Genomic DNA, 17500 nt, shown 5'->3' with positions numbered 1-17500 from the left:
GGGCCGCGGCCGTTAGGGCCGAAAGAGCAGCGCCCCGGTCCCCACCGCGGGGACCGGCAGACCCACCAGCACGCCTACGCTTCCCCCCCCAACAGAAGGGGCAAACGGGGCGCACGGGTGGAGCACGCCACCCAACGCACTCAGCACAGGAGGGACGGCGGCCAGGGGGTAACGGTACCCCATCAGAAGGCACGCCCCTCTCGGATCGCTAGAGAAGGCTTTCCTCACCGAAGGTGGGCCACACCCCCACTCCAACTGCCCCCTCCCCGCCGGGCCGGCAGGAGGCAAACCGAGGGAGCACCACCCGAGGCCACGCAATCGGGGCGGGGGGGGGGGGGGTCTGCGGTATAGGTAAAGAAATGGCACTTTGAGCATCCGCGGCCAGGGCCAGGGCAGGCTGGGCGCATTACCAATCCCATTCGCCACAGCCCTTCCCAGCCCCCGCACTCGTCCAGCCGGGCCGGACCACGCCGCGACCGCTCGACACACCTGGCACACACCACCCCACAGGGGGTGGCAAGCACGCAGGCATGCGCCCGCCAAGCCGATACCCCCCACACACGTGGGGACGGCACGACACCGGCAGCCTCCCTCCAGCGAGGCGAAGCACGCACGGGTCTCCCCTTCTCTTACCGCCTCGACCCCCCCAACACTCCCAAGGGGCACAGGCAGCAGCCAGAGGCAGCCACAGCAGCGACACCCGGGAGAGGGCACTGGGGGGACAGGAGCAACACCACCACTCGGCTTCAGGCACCTGAGGCACAACCTGGACCGCTCCAGGGGCACCGCACAGGCTCGCGTGGAGTCAAGGCTCCACAGCCACAGCCCACGACAGGGCGACAGCGAGGGATGCCCGCCACGTCACAGGACCCCAGCACCCCCCCGCGCGCAAAAGCACGGGGACAGCAGAGGTCGGGCCGGTTTCCGCACCCCTGCTACCCACACACCACCCACGGGTGGGGAAGGCAGAACGAGGGGCCCGCAGGCCAGAACGAGAGGCTCGGCAGCGTTCGCCATGAACGGCCGTCCCTCATCTGGAGCAGCTTAGGTCCGGCCCAGGAGAGCACCACAGCACCACATCGGTCACAGTCAGCTCGGAGTTTTAACACGTGGAGTGAGGGCGGGGGGCACGACCCGGCAAGGACAGCCACCAGTGGGGCCCGCTGCAGCCTCGCCGGCCCCCGCCTCCCACTGCAGGCGGTAGACAACCCCAGCGGAGAACGCCTGACACGCACACGTGTGGCATGAAGCCACCCCTCATCGAGGTCCTTTCAGTCAGAGGGTTGTCACAACCACCAGGCGATCGGCTCACCAGCGGCAAGGAGCGCACGCGGGTAGAGGACCCGACGCCCGCCTCACCCCCACCGCCCTCGGGCACCATAGGCCGGAGGTGGCATCACCGTCGCGGGACAACCGGGACGAACGCACACAAGCCACCGCGCGAGCCCAAGCAGGTGGCTCTCAGAAAGGAGCACGGTCGAGCACCAGCCCACTGGAAGCCCACTTTGTCCCCGTGTCCCCAACGCACGTCCGGAGTCCCCTCTCTCTGGCGACAGTCACCAGAGAACAGCGTGTCAGCACTTACCTGCAGGTCCAAAACCACAACTCCAAGTATAAAAATGTCCACGCGAGAGGGCACGGGGCTGATGCACTGGACACAGCCACCTCTGAGCTTGGGGACCCGGTCACTTGTCCCCAAAATGCCACCCATCTCTGTTAGAGCACACTCCTCTGCCACCTGGTCGACCTGGGGTGGGGGAGGGGGAATAGGGACATGAGCATGCCACCCGCCACCCGCCACCCGCCACCCGCCACCTACATCCTTAACTCACACACACACGGGCTCCAGTAGACTGGCCTCTGGCCCTCAAAAGGCAACCCAGGGGCCGGCGCCGTGGCTCAATAGGCTAATCCTCCACCTTGGGGCGCCGGCACACCGGGTTATAGTCCCGGTCGGGGCGCCGGATTCTGTCCCGGTTGCCCCTCTTCCAGGCCAGCTCTCTGCTGTGGCCCGGGAGTGCAGTGGAGGATGGCCCAAGTGCTTGGGCCCTGCACCCCATGGGAGACCAGAAGGAAGCACCTGGCTCCTGCCTTCGGATCAGCGTGGTGCGCCGGCCGCAGCGCACTGGCCGTGGCAGCCATTGGAGGGTGAACCAATGGCAACGGAGGACCTTTCTCTCTGTCTCTCTCTCTCACTGTCCGCTCTGCCTGTCAAAGGGGAAAAAAAAAAAAAAAAGCGACCTTCGATCACTCCCTGAAGGGGGACTTTGGGGAAAAAAACAAAACAAAACAAAACAAAACAAAAAAACAAAACAGTCCAGACCTTCCTTAGTGGCAAGTAGCAAGTAATTAGGGTTAGGCCCAAGTGCAGAAGGACTTCGAAGAAAGAAGAAAGAAAAAAAAAAAAAAAAAAAAAAGGAAAAACAAAGTCCCAGGCCAAGGCACCCTTCCCTCTGCCGCCCACAGATCGACATCTCCGGTCGGTCTCTGCAGTTGGTGGCAGTGGTGGCAGCAGCACTACCAGTACGTAGTGTGACAGGGTGTGCTGGTCTACCCGCCAACAGTAGCGCCACCCCAGTCTAGCCACGTTCAGGCGCGAGGCGACGCCCGCCTCCCTCCACAGCCTCCGCCTGCTCACTTGCCATCCTCCAGGCCCAATCTCCGACCAATACATCAGGCCCCCAGGTCCCAGCAGGGCAGGGACAGTCCTTCCTGCAGCTTAGGGACTTTGTCACACTCTGTCTCGGGCTCCTCGGCCACTTGTCATCCCTTGCCGGCTCCGGAGCCCGCGACAGCCATATCAAGGCGGCCACCAGGTGGAGTCCAACAACCGACACCGAGGAACCAAGGGACAGCCAGCTGGATGCATCCAGGCGGCAGGGGGACGCTCAGAACGTGTTTCTCGGCTGCCCGGGGGCAGAGAGTGTGTGGAGGGGGTCGGGGGCAGGTGTCTGCATAACCACAAAGGCTGTGGGGCATAGGTGCCCACACAGCCGAGGGTTGGGACTCAGCAGGCTGGAAATCTCAGAGCATGAAGTGCCTCCCAAAGACAGGTCTGGCCTCACCTGGCTCCGGGAGTCAGCCTGTCAGACCCCCAGGGAGGGGGTCTTCGTCTTCTCTTGGCTCACGGGGTGTGTGTGGGGAGGGAGAGGGGGGCATCGGGAAGGAGGCTCATCCTCTGGCAGCACACCATCTGTGGCAGAGGCCATCCATGGGCTTCACTATTGCCTGGGATACACTCCACAGATCACTATTTACACAGAAGTTTTAAAAAACGGGGGGGGGGGGGCGAGGGGGGAGTGGAGTGGAGTGGAGTGTGTCATATTCTTATTTTTTGTATCTGTGAACTACATCGAACCTCTTCTCTTTGTATTGATATCACATTCACATAAGAATTGATGAGAATCGTGTTGCACTCAGGACCGTGCGTTCTTCCCAGTGACCCTGGGAATCTAAAGACTTCTTTAAAAAGTCCACTTGGCCACCCAAAGGTGAAGGAAGGAAAGGAAAGGAGGAAGAAAAGACAAGAGAGTGGCAGAGAGAATTAAAAAGAGGGGAAAACATTGAAAGAACACGAGAGAGAGAGAGAGAGAGAGAGAGAGAGAGAGAGAGAGAGAGAGAATTGGAGTAAGAAGAAAAAAAAAGGAGGACGAACAGAAAGACAAAAACTAAGAAGAGAGAAAGAAAACGTAAAAAATGGGGAAAAGAAGGAATGGAAGTTTAGAAAGAAAACCGTGAGGACACGAGGACACGACAAAGAGAGGAAACACATGAGGGAAGGTGGGAGACAAAAATGAAACCAAAATAAGGAAGAGAGGAGAGAGCATGAAGATTTAAAAAGACGAGAGAGAAAGAGACAGAGAGACAGAGACAGAGACAGAGAGAGAGAAGGCAAGCAAGTGGGAAGAAAAAATAAGAAAGGGCAAAGAATATCAAGTCAAAGGGGGAGTGAGAAATAAAGTCGTGAGAAAGAGAAAGAAGCTAGAAGGAGACGGACAGACACACGGACGAGCGGGGAACAGCACGAGAGCAAGAGACAACAGGGAATAAACTGAGAAAGAGAACATAAAAGAAGGAAGGAAGGAAGGAAGGAAGGAAGGAAGGAAGGAAGGAAGGAAGGAAGGAAGGAAGAAAGAAAGAAAGAAAGAAAGAAAGAAAGAAAGAAAGAAAGAAAGAAAGAAAGAAAGAGAAAGAAAGACGCCAACGGTGACCCACAGGGGACTCAGATCACCCAGGGTGGCGCCCAAGGACCCAAGAGCCGACCCCCAGTCACAGCCCGCTCCCCGCCCCCGGCCAGCTCCCCACCCTTCTCGCGGCAGCGCGGCGGCAGCGGCGGCGGCGGCGGCGGCGGCGGCGGCGCCCCAGCCCAGAGAAAAATGCCCCCCCCCCGCCGCCCACCCCACAGCAGAAAGCTCGCCTGTGCTCCACACCGCGCATGTGCTAAACAGGCCCCCAACCACTGCGCAGCCTCCACCCCGAAGCCTCGCGATACTCAGGACACTGTTTAGTCGCCAGCGCCATTTTGGCTTTCACCGGCCACCGTGCCCGATCTGATACTGTGGTCGCTAGGTGGCGCGCGAGTATCGCCGTAGAGAGCTTTGGTTCTCTCGGCGGGGGTGGGTGGGGAGGAAGGGGGGGATGAAGGGCAGGACAGGGCAGAGGAGGCCGAGGGAGGAAGGTGAATGGGGAATGACACTGGGTCCCAGGCCCGTGAGTCAGCTCCAGATTCTCTCTCTCTCTCTCTCTCTCTCACACACACACACACACACACACACCCTTGGGCCACGTTTCTCCAGGCCTGGCTCTCCAGAAATCTCATCCAATGATGAGCGGGAGGGCCTCCCGTTAGCTGGTAGCTGGGCCAGACAGGAACACAGGCACACACTCACACTCACACTCTCACTTTCTTCAATGCAATCACTGTCTCCAGCCGGGACGGCCCGCCCTCCCTCCCTAGGTAGTACTGTTATAAAGGATGGCCCAGTATCTCCTCGATGTGTGTCTCCTTCCACCACCAGGAGTTGAAAGGAAATGCGAAGGGTCACCACTGGAAGACCGGGAGGCAGGGTGGAAGCACAACAAACCTGCCCGGCTTTCTATGTTTCTTGGAGAGATACGTTGATTTATGCAATTTTTCTTTCTTTTTTATGTGAAATGCAGTGACAAAGAGAAGGATAGAGAGAGGGGGGAGAGAGGAGAGGTAGGAGAGGTGGTGGGGGAGAGAGAGAGAGGGAGAGAGAGAGAGAGAGATCTTCCATCCACTCATTCATTTCCCAAATGCCCACAGCAGCTGAGGCTGGGCTAGGCCAAAGCCAGCAGCCAGGAACTCCATCTGGGTCACCATTGTGGGTGACAAGGACACAACTACTTGGCCCATCTTCCGCTGACATTGTCTTTAACCTGTTGTGCCACAACGCTGCCTAGCTCCCACTAGCTAGCTTTAAATTTCTGTCTTTTAGCCGGCACCACGGCTCAATAGGCTCAATAGGCCAGGAGAAACATCTGGCTCCTGCCTTCAGACCAGCGCGGTGCGCCAGCCAGCGCGGTGGCCATTGGAGGGTGAACCAAAAAAGAAAAAAAAGAAAAATAAGAAAAAAAATTTCTTTTTCTTTTTTTTTTTTTTTTTTTTGGACAGGCAGAGTTAGACAGTGAGAGAGAGAGAGAGACAGAGACAGAGAGAAAGGTCTTACTTCCGTTGGTTCACACCCCCCCCCCCCCAAATGGCCGCTACGGCCAGGCCAGCGTGCTGCACCAATCCGAAGCCAGGAGCCAGGTGCTTCTCCTGGTCTCCCTTACGGGTGCAGGGCCCAAGCACTTGGGCCATCCTCCACTGCACTCCTGGGCCACAGCAGCGAGCTGGACTGGAAGAGGAGCAACCGGGACAGAATCCAGTGCCCCGACTGGGACTAGGACCCAGGGTGCCAGCGCCGCAGGCAGAGGATTAGCCTAGTGAGCCATGGCGCCGGCCTCTATCTGTCTTTCTTCTAAGATCTTAGGGGAGCCAAGGACCTCTTTTGGGGGCAGAAAGGAGGTGGAATGGCAGTGGATCAGAGATGTGAAAGAAGGGAGGACAGTCTTCCAGAGAGAGCAAGGAGAGGGAGAGAGAGAGAGCGAGCACTTTACTCTGCTCCCCATCAGCAGGTAGGGGTCAGAGGAGGAAGAGAGCAGACTGGGTCTCTGGGAAACAGGACAGGAGCCTGGCCTGGCTTCCCCTTCCCAGCACATGAGCAGAAATGGCTGCACAGTGAGCAGCGTCTGGGCACACAGGATCCAGCTCAGCCCACAAGAAGCTTCTGCTCCCTCCGGTGAGGCACAGAAAGAAGCAGGGGAGAGCCAGCCACCGCACCCCAAGAGACACCGCAGCACCACTCACCCTCCCATTCCAAGAGGGGTTTTGCTCCTGAGAAGTTCTCATCCACTCTCCTCTGTGCCTGGGAAGGCACTGCCCCTAAAATGGCCTTCCAAGTGTTCCAGAGAAACAACACACCCAGTCAGACCTGTGTGTACGTGTATGCGTGTGTGTGGAGATGGAGAGAGCCCTTCAGAGCTACGTGTGTGTGTGCGCGCGCATGTGTGTGTGTGTCTGTGAGTCTGTCACAATGACATACCAAAATAAACCAGTGCACCATACACACATTTTGACTGCAGCTTGACCACCCACCCTGGAACACCAGGGCAGGGAGGGATGTCAGGTCTCTGGAACCCACCTGGGAGAAGAAGTCTTCTGGCTCCCAAGGCTCGCTCCCCTGGGACTGGGGGGGAAGATGAGGAGCAACAGATAGAAGTAGATCACAGAGAAACATCGCTCCTCAGGCGGCCTTTGAGGCCTTCCTTTTGGGGTAGATATCATTCTCTACACGTGGCAGCCAAAGCCGCAGGCACGGAGGACAATGAGAAAAATTCAGTCAAGGGAACCAAAGCACGGGCGAGAGGGGGGTTGCCTGATCAAATTAGAGGTCAGGTCTGGGCCATAGTCTCCTTAAGGGAGAAGAAGACCCAGACACTAGTTTTCTTTTCTTTCTTTCTTTCTTTCTTTCTTTCTTTCTTTCTTTCTTTCTTTCTTTCTTCTCTCTCTCTCTCTCTCTCTCTCTCTCTCTCTCTCTCTCTCTCTCTTTCTTTCTTTTTGAATCCAGGCACCCAAGTCAGAAAATCCACAGGGCAGTCGTGTCTACGGTTTCCTATGGGGACAAAATCCGGGGTCGATGTCGTTCAGAACAAACAACTTTCTTCTTCCACCTTTCCAGGTGAAGAAGGGGAGACTCGGGGCGGGTGGGGGTGGGGAGGGAGACCGACCGACCCCAGTCTCCAGTCTCAGATGGGCCAGCCCCATCCAAAGGCACGCCAGCAGCTTCCAAAGGAGGAAGTCCAAAGGCGCTCCACACCCAGCCCGCGCCAAACAAGCCCCCACCCCCAACCGCCCGCTGGCCCTGGAAGTTGTGACTCCATCTTAGCTCTGCCTCACCAAACCCGTGTTCAATACTGTGGCCGCTAGGTGGTGCGCGAGCCTCAGGCAAGAGAGACTCAGCTCGGCTCGGCTCGGCTCGCGCGGAGTGAGGGCCCGGTGAAGACGAAGGGAAGCAGAAATTTCACACTGAATCCTCCCTCCTTCCTTACCTGCCTCCCTCCTTCCCCATCGACTCCACATCCACAGAGACCTGTCCAAAGAGAGTCCAGGTAGGGCTATCGACAGTATCCGCTTTATTCCCAGAAACCTCCTGCTTAAAAATAACCGGTAGTCTCAAAGATGTCTGTCACCAACCAGGTTCTCCTTCTTTTCTTTACACAGAAAGATGTATTGATTTACTCGAAAGGTAGTTACAGAGACAGTCGGCTCACTCCCACAAATGGAACTACAACAGCCTGGGCTGGGCCAGGCCAAACCCAGGAGCTTGGAACTTCATCGAGGTCTCCTGTATAGGTGCAGGGGCCCAAGCACTCAGGCCATCTTTTGCTATCTTCCCAAGCACATTAGCAGGGAGTTGGACTCTGGCATCGCAGGCAGTGGCAACCTCAGGGGCCTAGGAAGCGGTTCCTTGGTCTCAAGCCTCTGCCTGCAATGCTGGCATCCCACAGCAGCATGGGTTTGAGTGCCACCTGGTCCAGGCAGGACTGATCCAGCTTAACCAGATGCCCCACAATGCTCGCATCTCTCTCTCTCTCTCTCTCTCTCTCTCTCTCTCTCTCTTTCTCTCATTCTCCTCCTCCTCCTTCTCTCCTTCCCTGTCTCTGTAATGCTGCCTCTCCAATAAGTATGTAATCCATTAAAAAGTGAAAAGAAAGTGATGGATTGTGGGATGGAATCTTCAACTATCTTCAACTAATCATTAAGATGATCCACCTCTCCCACTGGAGTACCTGGATTGGATTTTTTACTCTAGCTCCCCACCAGTGGAGATTCTGGCGTGCAGCACTGACAGTTCCCATCACTCACACCCAATAGCGTCTGACTCTATTTTTTCACCATGGGGCTTTCTAACGATCCCCACACATAGATGTCAGGGAGCCAAGTACTTGAAACCTCACCTGCTGCCTCCCAGGGCATGCCCATGCCCCTGCAGAAAGCTTGAATCAGAGGAGAGTCAGGAATCGAACCCATGTCCACTGCATGAAACGGGAGCACCCCATGCCGAAAACTCTAACCGTTGATCCGAACGCCCACCACACATCACACATTATTTCTTCAAGTTTTTTTTTTTTTAAATTTATTTTTGACAGGCAGATAGTGAGAGAGAGAGAGAGAGAGAGAGAGAGACAGAGAGAGAGAGACAGAGAGAAAGGTCTTCCTTTGCCGTTGGTTCACCCTCCAATGGCCGCCACGGCCGGCACGCTACAGCCGGCGCACCGCGCTGATCCGAAGGCAGGAGCCAGGTGCTTCTCCTGGTCTCCCATGGGGTGCAGGGCCCAAGCACTTGGGCCATCCTCCACTGCACTCCCTGGCCACAGCAGAGAGCTGGCCTGGAAGAGGGGCAACCGGGACAGGATCGGTGCCTGAACCGGGACTAGAACCCGGTGTGCCGGCGCCGCAAGGCGGAGGATTAGCCTAGTGAGCCGCGGCGCCGGCCTATTTCTTCAAGTTTTTTAAGATTCATTTATTTATTTATTTCTGAATCGGAAAGGTAAAGTGTGTGTGTGGGGGGGTAGAGAGAAACACACAGAAAGAGAGATTGCTTCCATCTGCTGGTTTCACTCCCCACCTCTTCAAACTACAGCTCTCTACAACATGCCCACCTTTGCAAATTCCCTCACAACACCGCCAAAATGAAGGAACATACTAGTGGCGGCTGTCCCACGGCTGCTCATCTGTCCTATCGCTGCCTTTGACAAAATTTCTGTGACACACGAAACATCCGAGTGACCATGTACAGCAGCAGCACCAATCTTGTGTCACCGCACTATAACAGACTAGGTAATTCTGTGAACTTCTTTTAGGATGCGGACAGAACCGACTTCCTCTGTGTATGCGTGTGTATATACATATACATATATATATATAATACACGTAAAATAAAATATATGAATATGAATAAAATATATGAATATTTAATATATAATAATATAATATATCACATTACATCATATAAATATATATCATACATATTATATTATATATAATTATATATTATAAATATATTATATTATATAATAATATATGATTATACAAAATATATTATATTAAAGATAATATATCATATATTATATAATATATAGTATATATCATATTATATTATATATATGTATCATATATAATGTATTACAAATATTATAATATATTATGTGATATATATTATATAATATGCTGTCTATTACATATTATATATAATTATATGTATAGTGTGTATATATATATATATATATATATATATATATGTCGATCCGAAGCCAGGAGCCAGGTGCTTCCTCCTGGCCTCCCACGTGAGTGCGGGCCCAAGGACCTGGGTCATCCTTCACTGAACTCCCGGGTCACCACAGCAGAGAGCTGGACTGGAAGAGGGGCGACCGGGACAGAATCCGGCACCCCGACTGACCGGGACTAGAACCTGGTGTGCCGGCGCCACAGATGGAGGATTAGCTTAGTGAGCCGGCGCCGGCCCCCGGGGTATGGATTGTTGAAAAATCTCCTTTCACTCTTTGTCACAGGACCCACAGTCATTTACAGTGCTTCTTTTCTGATGCTCCAAATGGCTGCACTGTCAGATTTTCACATCCCTCACATCCCCACTCGACAAAGCCAGAAAACTTCCTCGCTCGTGTGAAATCTACTCCCGTCGGAAACATGTTCAACCGCACAGTTCCATGACATTTGGTACGCTCACGTCACGGTCACGTTCGTTGCTGTAGGCCTATTTTTATTTTTAAAATAAGGAGGGAGAGGAGGACACACACACACACACACACACACAGGCTGGAGCTGGGTCAGAGACTGCATCCAGATCTCCCACATGCGCAGCAGGAGCCTAAACACTTTGGGGTATTTGTCAGACACTACCCTTCCTATTTGCCCAACGACAGCCATATCCCCCTATGGCCCCCAACCCCACCTCGCCCGCCCACTCATCGTGCCATAACAAGTCTTCCTCTGCGATTCCTTCACATTTGTCCAACTACCTCTTGTGTTAGGGTGCTGAGAAGGCACGTGAGGTCACTGATACCCTGGGCTCACGGAGGGGGACTGTGGATTTCCACGGGAAGCAGGGGGGAGAATGAGAAGTGCTCGTGAAACCCAAAGGCGAATGACCATAATCTGTCCCTCCTCCCCAGAGCAAGCACAGCTCAGCAGAGGTGTCTGTCTGTCTGTCGTCAAAATCATCCCCTGCTAGCCTTCTGTCCCGTGACTGCCAGAATTCCAGAACGGCAAGAGAATCTGCTTGGCATTCCACTGCACTGGTTCTGTCTCCTCTGAAAGACACATGTGCACACTCTATCTCAAGCAAACACACCCCAGGCCGTAAAGAAAAAAAAAGATGTCAGCCTTCAAGGCAGGGTTTCAGCTGTGGTAGCCGTCATCGTTAAGGGGACTGACTGACTGACCTTTGCCCCAGAAAGGCAGCATTCTGGAGGAGCAGGGAAAGTTGGCCATTCACTGACAAAGGCCTGAGGCGCGCGGGGGGGGGGTGGGGTGGGGGGGGTGGGGGGGGGGAGGCGGCTGAGGAGAAGAGAAAGGGAAACCCATTCACAGAGAAAAAAGCTCTGGGCTGTTTCTTCTGCATTTGAATGAAGCCAATTGAATGAGGCAGATTCCAAGTCATTGAGGGTGGGTGGGTGTGGCAAGTAGATTCCCAAGGCCAGGCTACCAGTTTCTCTCTTCAGCTGTGCCTTGCAAAGTCATCACAGTGGCAGGATAGGTGTTGGAGGAGACAAGATTCATTCAGGGAGGGTGTGTGTCCTCCCCCCATGTCTGTCCCCATGGGCACCTCTGCCCTGACTCTGGCCTAGGAAGAGGGCACGGGGCAGGGGAGTGAAATAACTGGCCAGGGATGCCAGGAACACAGCTTTCCTCCCTGCCCTTTTGCTCCTACCCTGGAACATCTTAGCTTATCCAGAGAATATTCTATAACTAGGAAGAAGGCACAAGTATATATTTTTTTCTTTTTCTTCTTGGGCATAGGTCCACACTGGTGTATTCCACCATGAGCCCATCCACAGGCATGTTTAACTTACCAGTTGTTCTTTGGCCCGAACATACGAGGCTGCTGCCAGATGCATCTCTGCTCACAGATCCTTCTGTATTAGCCTATTTGCTTGCTTATGTGCAAGGTGAAAAACAGAGAGAGAGATAGAGATAGATAGAGATGGGGTGGGGGAGAGAGAATGTGAGACATCAGGTTCACTCCCACAGATGGCCACCATGGCCAGGGTTGGGCCACGATGAACCCAGGAACCAGGAGCTTCTTCCAGGTGCCTAAGGACTTGGGATATCCTCTGATGCCACCACCCAGGCCATTATCAGGGAGCTGGATTGGAACTGGAGCGGCTAAGGCTCAAACTGGTGCCCATGTGAGATGCTGGGGGGTCACAGGCGGCTGCTGTACCTGATGCACCACAATGCCAGTCCCAGCAGTGTCTTTATATTATGAAATCTGCTTCATTCATACAAGTTGTGATGCCAGCAAATTTCTACACACAGGACCAGTGTGGTTAAGCCAGTTACAGAGAGGCAGAGGCAGAGGTCTCCCACCCACCAGTTCACATCCCAGGTGGTCGAAACACCCTGAGTTGCACCACCAATACGAAGCCAGGAGCCTGAGCTTTTTCCATGTCTCCCGTGGGAGTGCAGGGGCAGAAGGCAGGGGCAGAAGGACCACCTTTTACTGTTTTTGCGGACCACAGCAGAGAGCAGCCAGCTGGGATGGGATGGGATTTGAACGGGAGCCCATATGGGATGCCGGCACTGCTTGTGGCAGTTTTACCTGCTACACCACAGCACAGGCCCCCTAATAATAATAATAATAATAATAATAATAATAGTAATTCTTTTTTGAAATATTTTTATCTTTATTTTTTTTTTTATTTTTTTTACCGGAGAGTCAGAGTTACAGAGAGCCCTTCCATCTCAAACTGGAGCCACAGGCAGATGCTTAACCTACTATGCCCCAGGGTCAGCCCAATCCCCCCCCCCCTTCAGAGACTTAATTGGCCAATTCTTTTTTAAAATTAACTCACTCTTATTTATGTGAAAGAGTTTATGAGGTGATTGTCTGAGAGTTGGGAGGGGAAGAGAGATCCTCCATCTGCTGGATGGGCTCTGGGTGGCCAGGGCAAATCCAGGAGGCAAGTGCCAGGAGCTTCATCTGTCCCACATCTCCCAGCTGGGCTCGGGGACCCAAGTAGTAGGTCAATCTTCCCGTTGCTTTCCAGGTGAATTAGCAAGGAGCTGGATTGGAAATGGACCTCATATTAGTGGATCACAGAGTCACAGCTGAGCTGAGCCCCCTTAAGATTTTTTTTTTTTTCCTTCTTCTTCCCTTCCGGCCAGCGCCATGGCTCAACAGGCTAATCCTCTGCCTAGTGGCGCCGGCACACCGGGTTCTAGTCCCGGTCGGGGCGCCGGATTCTGTCCCGGTGCCCCTCTTCCAGGCCAGCTCTCTGCTATGGCCAGGGAGTGCAGTGGAGGATGGCCCAAGTGGTTGGGTCCTGCACCCCATGGGATACCAAGATAAGCACCTGGCTCCTGCCTTCGGAACAGCGAGGTGCGCCGGCCGCAGCGCGCCAGCCGCGGCGGCCATTGGAGGGTGAACCAATGGCAAAAGGAAGACCTTTCTCTCTGCCTCTCTCTCTCACTGTCCACTCTGCCTGTCAAGAGAGAGAGAGAGAGAGAGAGAGAGAGAGAGAGAGAGAGAGAGAGGTCTTCCTTTTCTGTTGGTTTACCCGCCAAGGGCCGCTGCGGCTGTCGCGCTGCACCGATCCGAAGCCAGGAGCCAGGTGCTTCTCCTGGTCTCCCTTATGGGTGCAGGGCCCAAGGGAGGACTTGGGCCATCCTCCACTGCCTTCCCAGGCCACAGCAGAGAGCTGGACTGGAAGACTAGCAACCGGGACAGAATCTGGCACCCCAACCGGGACTAGAACCCGGTGTGCTGGCGCCGAAGGTGGAGGATTAGCCTAGTGAGCCACGCGCCAGCCCAAGATTATTATCATTATTATTATTTTTTTAAAGATTGCACTGTACTGGGGCCAATCCAGCTCTCTGCTATGGCCTGGGAAAGCAGTAGAAGATGGCCCAAGTCCTTGGGCCCCTGCACCCACGTGGGAGACTGGGAAGAAGCTCCTGGCTCCTGGCTTTGGAGCGGCGTAGCTCCAGCCATTGCAGCCATCTGGGCAGTGAACCAGGGGATGGAAGACTCTGCCTCTCTCTGCCTCTGCCTCTCTGTAACTCTGTGTTTTAAATAAATAAATAAATCTATCTTTCCTTCCTTTCTTTCAAATAAATAGATCTTACAAAATAAAAATTCCTGAAGTCAGGTACTCTGGAGAAGCTCTTAAAAAAAAAAAAAAAAAAAAACACAAAAAAAACACAAGGCCGGCGCCGCCACGGCTCACTAGGCTAATCCTCTGCCTTGCAGCGCCGGCACACCGGGTTCTAGTCCCTGTCGGGGCGCCGGATTCTTTTTTTTTTTTTTTAATTATTATTATTATTATTATTATTATTATTATTATTTTTGACAGGCAGAGTGGACAGTGAGAGAGAGACAGAGAGAAAGGTCTTCCTTTTTGCCGTTGGTTCACCCTCCAATGGCCGCCGCGGTAGCGCGCTGCGGCCGGCGCACCGCGCTGATCCGATGGCAGGAGCCAGGTGCTTCTCCTGGTCTCCCATGGGGTGCAGGGCCCAAGCACTTGGGCCATCCTCCACTGCACTCCCTGGCCACAGCAGAGAGCTGGCCTGGAAGAGGGGCAACCGGGACAGGATCGGTGCCCGAACCGGGACTAGAACCCGGTGTGCCGGCGCCGCAAGGCGGAGGATTAGCCTAGTGAGCCGCGGCGCCGGCCAGGGGCCATTTGGGACATCAGCATCTCATATCAGAGCATGGAGCCACACACACTGGCAGATGCTTAACCTACTATGCCCAGGGCCAGCCCATCCCCCTCCCCCCCTTTTCAGAGACTTAGTTAGCCAATTCTTTTTAAATTTAATTTATCCTTATGTATGTGGAAAAGGTATGGGGTAACTGGCTGAGGGTTGGGAGAGAAACAGAGGTCTTCCATCTGCTGGATGGGCTCTGGGTGGCCAGGGCAAATCCAGGAGGCAGGTGCCAGGAGTTTCATCTGTCCCACATCTCCCAGCTGGTTCAAGTAGTGGGTCAATCTTCCCGTGGCTTTCCAGGTGAATTAGCAAGGAGCTGGATTGGAAATGGAAGAGGAGGGACTGGAAATAGATCTCATATTAGCAGATCACGGAGTCACAGCTGAGCCGAGTCCCCTTGAGATTTTTTTTCTTTTTCTTTCTTTCTTTCTTTCTTTCTTTCTTTCTTTCTTTCTTTCTTTCTTTCTTTCTTTCTTTTTTTTTTTTTTTTTTTTTAAGAAAGATTGCACTGGGGGCCGGCGCTGCTGCGGTGCAGCGGGTTAACGCCTTGGCCTGAAGCGCCAGCATCCCCTATGTGTGCCAGTTTTGAGTCCCGGCTGCTCCTCTTCCAATCCAGCTCTATGTTATGGCCCGGGAAAGCAGTGGAAGATGGCCCGAGTCCTTGAGCCCCTACACCCCCCCATGCAAGACCCAGAAGAAGCTCCTGGCTCCTGGCTTCAGATCTGCGCAGTTCCAGCCATTGCAGCCAATTGGGGAGTGAACCATCAGACAAAAGACCTCTCTCACTCTCTCTGCCTCTCCTCTCTCTGTGTAACTCTTTCAAATAAGTAAGTAAGTAAGTAAATAAATAAATAAATAAATAGATCTATTTTTTTTTTCAGAGTTTTTCATTTACTTGAAAGTCAGAGTCACACAGAGAGAGGAGAGGCAGAGAGAGGTCTTCCATCTGATGGCACTCCTATGTGATGCTGGTGCTTCAGGCCAGGGCATTAACCCGCTGCACTGCAGCGCCCGCCCCAAATAAATAAATCTTTTAACATTTTTTTTAAAAATAAAGATTGCGCTGTATTGGGGCCGATCCAGCTCTCTGCTATGGTGTGGGAAGGCAGCAGAAGATGGCCCAAGTCCTCCTCGGGCCCCTGCACCCATGTGGGTGACCTGGAAGAAGCTCCTGGCTCCTGGCTTTGGATCAGCATGGCTCCGGCCATTGCAGCCATCTGGAGGTGAACCAGGGGATGGAAGACTCTGTCTCTGTCTCTGTCTCTGCCTCTCTATAACTGTTTCCAATACATAACTAAAAAAAAAAAAAAAGCAATCTTCCTTCCTTCCTTCCTTCCTACCTAATAAATAGATCTTATGAAAGAAAAATTTCTGAAGACAGGTACCCTGGAGAAGTACTTAAAAAATAAATAAATAAAATACCACTTGGAACATTAGCATCTTATATCAGAGTGTGGGCTCTTCCTACTTCTTGCTAAAATGTCTTGACCTGGTCCAGTCCCACCTACTGTGGGGCACTTATTTCTTAAGATGGCTTGATTGATTTAGAACACGTAGTGTTCAATTTCTGCACCTACTGACCTTCCTTTTAGATTCAAAAGGGCTCCGCTATCCTGGTAGGAAAGATTCCATTTTGAGTCCAGATGCATGATTTTTCTGGTACTCTGCCTTGGAAGGAAGGAAGGAAGGAAGGAAGGAAGGAAGGAAGGAAGGAAGGAAGGAAGGAAGGAAAATTTTTGAATCGTGATTTTTTTGGGCATTCTGCCTCATGATAGATAGATAGATAGATAGATAGATGACAGAGTTTGAATTGGTACTTTTTGATGCTCTGCCTCCAAATAAATCAACATTCATTTTTGAATTGTGATTTTTTTTCCGGATGCTCTAGATAGATAGATAGATAGATAGCCGTGTTGGAAGGAAGGGAGGGAGGGAGGGAGGGAGGGAGGGAGGGAGATTGTTTTCATCCACTGGTTCCTGGCTCTCCTATCTATGTCATCTCTCTCCCTTCATATAAGGAAAAGGTGCTCCCAGGACCTATTCATGGGAAGCTGTATGTTAAGCAGAGCAGCCAAGCAGAACTCAAAGCGGCAGGCATCCCAAACGTAACTCACCAGGGCATAATGACACCCCCCTCCCCAACTGCCTCACTCCGGTGTTTTTCACCCTTAGCATTTTCAGCTTTCCAAAGATCACTACGATTGAGCAGACCTGGGTGCTGACCCGCCACCCAGTGTTCAATTTCTGCACCTATTGACCTTCCTTTTAGATTCAAAATGGCTCCTGACACTCTGGCACTAAAGACTCCATTTTGAGTTCAAATGACTTCTCCCACCCGCCGCGCCCCGCCCCGCCCCGCCGCGCCCCACCGCACCCCACCACACCCCGCCGCGGCCCCCATCCAGTGGCATCGATGACTGTAAATTAGGATTATAAGGAAGATGTCCATCCGTGATACCAACCTTGATTAAGGAAAAAAAAAAAAAAGTCCCATCTGGGGCTTGTCATGGTCGTGCACACACCACCCCCACCCCTGACATAGGCATCCCTATGGATGGAGAAAGCAGCAGTTTGAGTCCCGGCTGCACTCCATGAAATCCAGCTCCCTGCTAATGGTGTGGGATGGGAATACAGTACCATGTCGCCCAAGTGCAAATGTAAATCTGTGAAAGAGACATGAGTGGGTGTGGGATATTTCTGATGCTCTGCCTTGCTATCAACAATCACTTTTGGTGTTCAGCACCAGCCCTGAAATAGTCATGTTTGAATCATGGCATTTCTGGTACTCCGCTTCACAATAAACAAATCAATAATTGCTTTTGATTCGTGATTTTTTTGATCGATCGATCGATCATAGATAATCGTGTTTGAACTGAGATGTCTGCCTTTCAGTGAATGAATGAATGAATGAATGAAGAGTTAGATAATGGCGTAGGAATTTTAGATTTTTCTGATGCTCTGCCTTGCACTAAAGAAATAAGTAAT

General features: G+C 52.8%; 1 long non-coding RNA gene across 1 annotated transcript; it reads right to left on the bottom strand.

Moving 5' to 3' along the window:
* Window positions 1-588: 588 nt before the first annotated feature.
* LOC133754560 (uncharacterized) lies at window positions 589-3616 on the bottom strand. The gene is made up of 2 exons (XR_009865267.1): window positions 1833-3616; window positions 589-1747 (listed from the first exon to the last, which is right to left on the bottom strand). It is a non-coding gene; the product is annotated as an uncharacterized LOC133754560 (long non-coding RNA).
* Between the last annotated feature and the right edge of the window lie 13884 nt (window positions 3617-17500).

Source organism: Lepus europaeus, unplaced genomic scaffold (genome assembly GCF_033115175.1).
Source record: "Lepus europaeus isolate LE1 unplaced genomic scaffold, mLepTim1.pri SCAFFOLD_204, whole genome shotgun sequence".
Taxonomy (NCBI): domain Eukaryota; kingdom Metazoa; phylum Chordata; class Mammalia; order Lagomorpha; family Leporidae; genus Lepus; species Lepus europaeus.
This window is presented reverse-complemented; position numbering and strand designations above follow the sequence as displayed.